This window comes from Anolis carolinensis, chromosome 3 (assembly GCF_035594765.1).
Source record: "Anolis carolinensis isolate JA03-04 chromosome 3, rAnoCar3.1.pri, whole genome shotgun sequence".
Classification (NCBI taxonomy): Eukaryota; Metazoa; Chordata; class Lepidosauria; order Squamata; family Dactyloidae; genus Anolis; species Anolis carolinensis.
Window position 1 is genome coordinate 131,420,436 of NC_085843.1, and position 6,814 is coordinate 131,427,249.

The window sequence follows — 6,814 nt, forward strand, 5'->3', positions numbered from 1 at the left end:
TTATAACCCACAAATAAATATCATGTTACATAGTGTTGTTTGACAAAGCTAAGACTGAATCTCAGGTTTTCATAATCCAAGCACAATCCACCACCCACAGGAATGGGGTACAAATGTCTATTCCATTTTAAGAGAGGAGACATATTTCAGTGTGGGGGGGGGGGGTTACCCTTAATGACTATACACTAAAAAAGAAAAAAAGGAGGTTTCAAAAATGGGACCAACAGTCTCAGCCTTTAGAATCAGATTCAGGCTCAAAGACATGACAAGGCTGCTTGTAGCATTTACAGGTTTGCTTCCTAGTAATTTTTGCAAATGCACACTTCCAACTCTGTCACTCAAACAACAGAGTTCAAAGAAGAAATGTGCTCTGCTTTTCAAAGAGGTGGTGGTTTCTCTTCAGAGATGCAGCTGTGTCTTTGAATGCATCAGTCTTAGTTCTCTTGTTTTTCCTTTATTTTGACTTACCCACTTCCTGCTTTTGGTGCCATGCTGTGCATTGTTTCAATTTGACTTTCGTCATCTCTGCCATGCTATGAATCACATAAAATAGGACATCTAAAAGATTTGAAGGAGAGGGAGAATGGGAAGGGATTTTTACCATTTCAGTTTTAAAAAGCAGTCTTCAAAGGTGACACTGTGTTCAGGATCTTCTGCAAAGAGTTTGTCAACCATTACTAACAGGCTTAAAGTAAATTCCAGAGGGGCAACCGTGCTAGTCTGTTACAGCAAAAAGCAACAAAAATGGCATAAGGCACTTTAAAGACTTAACAGATTTATTGTGGCATATACTTTCATGGGCTAGTGCATCCTTCATCACATGCATGAAGTGTTGTCCTCAGTAAGCCAATTACAGATACATACTTGGCTAGCAACAGAAGTAAAAAAATGTGAACGGGGGCTTAAAGGCTGCGAAATTCAAGAGGTCCAGTAAATCAATGCTATTTTAGTAGAAAGTTCAGGTATATCCAAGATGAAGGAAGTCAGGGACATCCACAAAAGTCAACGTAATGGATTCTTTAAACATCCTTCTTATTTCCATGATCCACTGAGTCCTAGAAATCTATTTTTCAGTGAGGCCAGTAGAAGTGGAACTCATAAGTGGCAGTGGTGGCCATCATGGCAACTGCTTCTTTGAATATTTCCAGTTGCCACCAGTTCCTTTTATCTCACTATGGTCTGAATTGGAATTTCAGGTCCTTAGGCAGAGGGATTATCTGGGTGTAACTCGAAAGAAAAGTGAGAGATGTAGTTAGTAGAAAAGAGAGGTGTTGGCAGCAGCTTTTCAAACACCTTTGAGAATTTGTGAGGGTTTGATCAAAACACATGGCAAGCTTTTGGCTGCTTAGTGATAGGATTAGAAAATCTTTCCTATCTGTATTTAACCTAAATGGGGAGAGCACATAGGTTGTATATGAACCTTGGGGCCAGAAATGTGTCTCCCAAAGTCCTTGACCCCCCCCCCCCTCCCCATGTGTGTGTGTGATTTATATTGCTTAAAATCTCCCAAAGCTCAAAAACATTGCAAAAAAAAATACACAGTTTTTGCTCCCCAATCCATGTCTCACATATTATCTGAAATCAATTGGCTGAAATTGAATGTGACACAAGTTACATCCTGTTTACATTTGGGCCAATATTGGCTTCCTTTTGCAGGGGTGGTGGTGATGGTTCCTGGAAGGTTTATAAGGTATTTGTAGGCTTGGGATAAGAATGTAAATATGCTGTGTTTTGCAAAAGTTTTGAACTTAAGGGGGCCTGGATGGAAACTTCTTCCTGAGAAATATCGTTTTAGGAGATTTGTGGGTTTTGGTGTACTAGTGTGGCTTTCTGGCAGGCAAATGGGAAAAGTGGTCACTGCTTCCCTTCAGTTTTTCATTCTTGGCATAGAAGAAAAAAAGGACTTTTCTAGTTGTATACACTAATCTGCTTTCTGGGTTGTTGTGAGTTTTCCGGGTGGTATGGCCATGTTCCAGAAGCATTCTCTCCTGACATTTCACCCACAACCTCTGAGGATGCCTGCCATAGATGTGGGTGAAACAACAGGAGAGAATGCTTCTGGAATATGGCCATACAGCCCGGAAAACTCCAACCCTGTGATTCCGGCCATGAAAGTCTTCGACAACACAATCTGCTTTCTGCTGAGAGACAAATACATGTTTCCAATAAAAATTTAAATGAACAACCTATCACAAATTAAAGAAGGATCATATTACAAAAATATCTATAAAGGATGTGTTTAGAGGAAACTGACAGTTCTTACCACAACATGGACTGAATCCTAGTGTTTTGATCCAACTAGAGTAAATGTAATTGAGTCAATTGAGTGATTTTAGCTGGAACTAACTGATAGGCTTCTGTGTCATATCTAATTGTCCAATTGGTTATTATGTATGCTGTTACAGTGATCCCTCCACATAAACAGATGTTAGGGACATAGAAGCCCCACAAAAGTTGAAAAACTGTGAATATCTCTAGGGGTGGGACAAGCTGGCAGGTGGGTGCAAGATTGCTGCTGCTGTACTTTCTCTGTAGCCATAGGGAGTTAGCAGTGGCAGTTTCATTGGCAAAGTAACCTCTACCAAGGTCTGTGATTGGTTAATAAAATTACTATGCTCCCTACTTTTGGGGGAGACACAACAGCAACCCCCTCCCCTACCTTTTATAATTCACCCTCCTCTGCAAAGTATACTGGTTTGTAGAAGACTTCAATAGGAGGGGGGGATGGGTTGACTGAAATTGCCACTACTCTGCTCCCTGAAGATTCAGGACCACAATTATTGGCCACCATTTCATTGCTGAAGATCTCCTTTAATATTAAGTCTTTCTAATATTTGTAATATCTATCTATCTATTTTCTCTTTATACCTTATGTCTTAGTCTTTCTATTTGGCTTATGCAAACAGGGATATAAGAAAAATAACATTAAGAAGAAGAGGGGGAGAAAGAAAAGGATGGAAGCCCTTCTTGTACAAGCCACCATCAAACTCAAAGCAAATCATTTAAAACTATCATTCACATTGAATGGGGCCACAAATTAGTACATGATTTGTAAGAGCAGAAAAAATGGCAATGGTTTTATTTTTAATAACAAGAAAGACCCCATAGACAGCAACATATTTCTGTGATAAGGGCAAGTAAAAACCATATTGCACACAATGGCAATTCTGTTGAAAAAATGATTGATGTTGTGCCACCCAAAAGTGTCATATGAAGTGTGCTTTTTTTGGAGAGGGTTCTTGAAGGTGACAATACAGGCACTTAATAAATCATTTGTAGAAATGCTGGTAGGAGTTGAGGTTAAAAGGAGATGTAAAAAATTGAGCTGAAAGACACATGTACCTTGATTTGAATATCACTCTAGCATTTAAGTCATGTAACATTTGAGTCAACATCTAATGCATATTTTAAAGAGAGCTAGAGAGAGAAGAGGTCTTGGCAGAAACTTTACTCAATGAAGGATGGAGATCACAGAACCAAAAGTGAAAAGATTCAGTATGCAAAGTACATTTGGGTCATAGCAAAGAATATTTCAAATGACTTGATTCAAGTGTCAGATCCCAATAGTTATGATAGAGGGATTCAGTGGCAATGATGAAATTCAGTTGGTGGTGGCTGGGGTGGGAAATGATTTTACAACATGAACTACAAGGCAGGAAAGAGCAGACATTCAGGAAAAAATAACATTCTTCTTTGAACAATGAAGCACCTGGTTAACACCGAAATACTAAAACATTTTATTTGGCAAAAGCTTTTGTGGCTTTCAGATCACATGAACCATGAAAACAAATGCCAAATAAAATGTGCTATCATTTTAGATACCACTAGATTATTAGTTGTTTTTCTGTAGAACTCTGGTTCACTCAGGACCCTTCTACACAGGCATTAGAATCCAATTTGTAGCCATCCGGAGGTTGGATGTGCACAAAATAAACAGCCCCCTCCCATGAAAGCAGCAACACGCACCCAGTTGGAGACATATTTTTGAAAACTCACTGAAACTTCTGGTTCAAACCTTACAATTTATTGATGCTCATCTCTGTATAAACATTGCATAGCAGGAAGATGAATGCCAAATGTGGAGCATTTGTGTGGACAGGGCTAATGCTGAAGCATTTGGAGAAATAAATCAGGTACACAACTCATCCATAAGATAAACTAACACTTCTCCCCAGTGAGGAAGCCACAGCATTCTTCTGTTAATGCTCTATTGCCCTATCTTGCATTGCTCTGCTTTAGACAAGGGCTGATTTTCATCAATCAGAGTTATTTTTACCAGCACATCTCACAAGGGGGTGGGGAAAATATTCCTTGGATCTGATTGATCCACACTCAGCTGATCTTTGTGGCCCAACTTGGAACTAGTTGGGGTTTCTGTAGGCACTCTGCAGTAAATTAGTTCTCCCTTTAATCCATGTTTTGACTCGGATTAAATGGCTGTGTAGAAGCAGCCTCAAAGGAATATCAGCTTTGTGTTTGAGGCAACTATGGTAGAAGCCCTCCATGGTGGTTTGGCCCTGAGTTATATGGTTCTGGAAATTTATGGCAATATAAGCCACTAAAACTCAGTTATTTTGAGCCATTGAAAAAGACAGAAACCTCCAAAAATGTTTATTCATTTGTGTTCTCTGTTTTCTTTCTAAAGCAACTCGCATCGTATTTGGATGTAGCTTTCATCTCTCAGGTATGCCATCATGTTAAAGAGCCAGTATTCCAAACTGTTGCCTTGCATATAGTTAACATCTATTTTGAGAAACTGAGGAAGGAAGAAGCCAAAACATTTTCCTTATTAAATGAACACAGTTTTGAATTTTAATGTCTTCCATTTATGGGTAATATGTGTGTAAGAGCATACTAGGCATGTGCAATTTTTTGTTACTCGTTTTAAGTTATATCAAATTAGTTGAATTCATACTTATGTTGCAATATTTGGCATACAGGCATGACTCACACCAAAAAACTTAAGAATTAAAACTTACCCAATACTTTTTTGTATTATGTATTATGTAAATCCCAGAAGCCTCCTAAAGTCAGTTTCATTTTCAACACAAGGAGGCAAAGCCAAAAAGACTGCCTTTCCTCTTTAAATTAATGGTCTCTCCCCATTAGGAGAGGGATGCAGCAGGGAGAAAGCAGAGTTCGCTGAGAAAGAGACCGAGAAAACACAGAATTATAAATCTAGTTAGGAAGGTGAGAAGTCCTATGCCTGACAATTCAAAAGGCCCTGTCCTAAACTACATTTCCCAGAATTCTGCTAAGCATCAGAAAGCCCTAATCAGGATAGGGGAGAGATTTATCCCTCCATAGTAGCAGGCAGCCAGATTTCCAATAAATCTTTGAATCTGCAAAGAGGAGGACTGACTGATACTTCTAGCAAGTAAATCTCTGTGCTGGGCTAGGAAGAAATCCTTAAATGAAAGTTCTATTGGTTAATATGAGATTCAATGAGATAGCTGCTATGGCCCTTTAAAATGTTTTTGTCAACATATTAAAACCATTCTATAAAATCAGTAGATGTATGAACATTTCAGAAAATTGAAGGGAATGATCCCCTGTTATCTTGTGTCATTGTATAGCAACTTCAAGGAGATAGCTCTTGTCGTTTTTTTAAATACTTATAAAAATCCCTAAAAATCTGTGGATAAGTGAAATGTTTTGAAACATGATGGGCTAACAGTGGTAAATGTGTTCTACCGTTGCAGCAAGTTACACCCCAATAGCTGTAAAAATGAAGGAGAAAGGACCCCCTGAAGTTTCCCCACTTAATAAATAATAAAACTATTTATATCTCACCCTGTCACCCTGTGGGGACTCAGGGCAGTTTCCAACAAGCAACAGCAAACATTCAATGCCATAATAATAAAGACATGACCATGAAAATTAAAAAATGACATAAAAAAATTAAACAATACAAAAATTAACAGCCAATTAAACCAAACTAACAAGCCATTTCTGTTCCATAGTATTTGTGCTCAAAGTTCTATAATCCTCCTCTTATGCCTGAAAGCATAAGACTAATAAAGCATAAGACTAATTTCAGTTAGTCTTACTTCTCAACTTCCATTGTTTTTTGTGATCTTGGCTTCATTCCCAATCTAACAGCTTCAAATCATTTACTGTGTTAGTCTCTGTCCCCTTTCTGAAGGCACGGGATTTGCAGGAGGGGAAACGTGTGTTGGTTTAGGACTATGGTGACAATAGTCACTGAAGGGTTTATCAGGTTGGCATAACCCTTGAGTGATGGGATTTCCTGGTCCTCCTTGATGGGACAATAGGGAGCCAAGCTGTGGTGATGGGCTTTTGGATCACCTAAGGTTATATTGATTATGTCCCTGAATGATTGGTTACTAATTGATTTATTATCAGCAGTCTGTTGTATTCTACGTAGCCAAGGGCTTGGCTGATGAGAAATTTCATGTGTCTTACTGGCATCCTGTGCCCATTGTGTGTTGGTGAAAAGGAAAGAAGGTAGGTAAGACTTCCCAGTTCCTGCTTCTGAAGTCAAGCAAAACATTGGGAGATCATTTATAAAAGCCCTGTTTTAAGGCAGTTCAGTTTTTGGGTCTGAATTTTCAGAAAACACCATCTTGGAAGTGGGCTGGAACTACCTCACCCAACAATTCAGGCTTTACCTAGGCATCAAAAAGAGAGAGAAAAATCATTACAGCAGCATAGTTTTGTCATGCACATTTTCTTGTCATGGCCTTTACAAGGTTGTAAACCTTGTAAAGATCCTCCTCCCCCCCCCCCCAAACATCTGAAGATGTCAGACAAGTGGAGGCAGAGGAGGAGGAGAGAGGTAGCAAAGAATAGT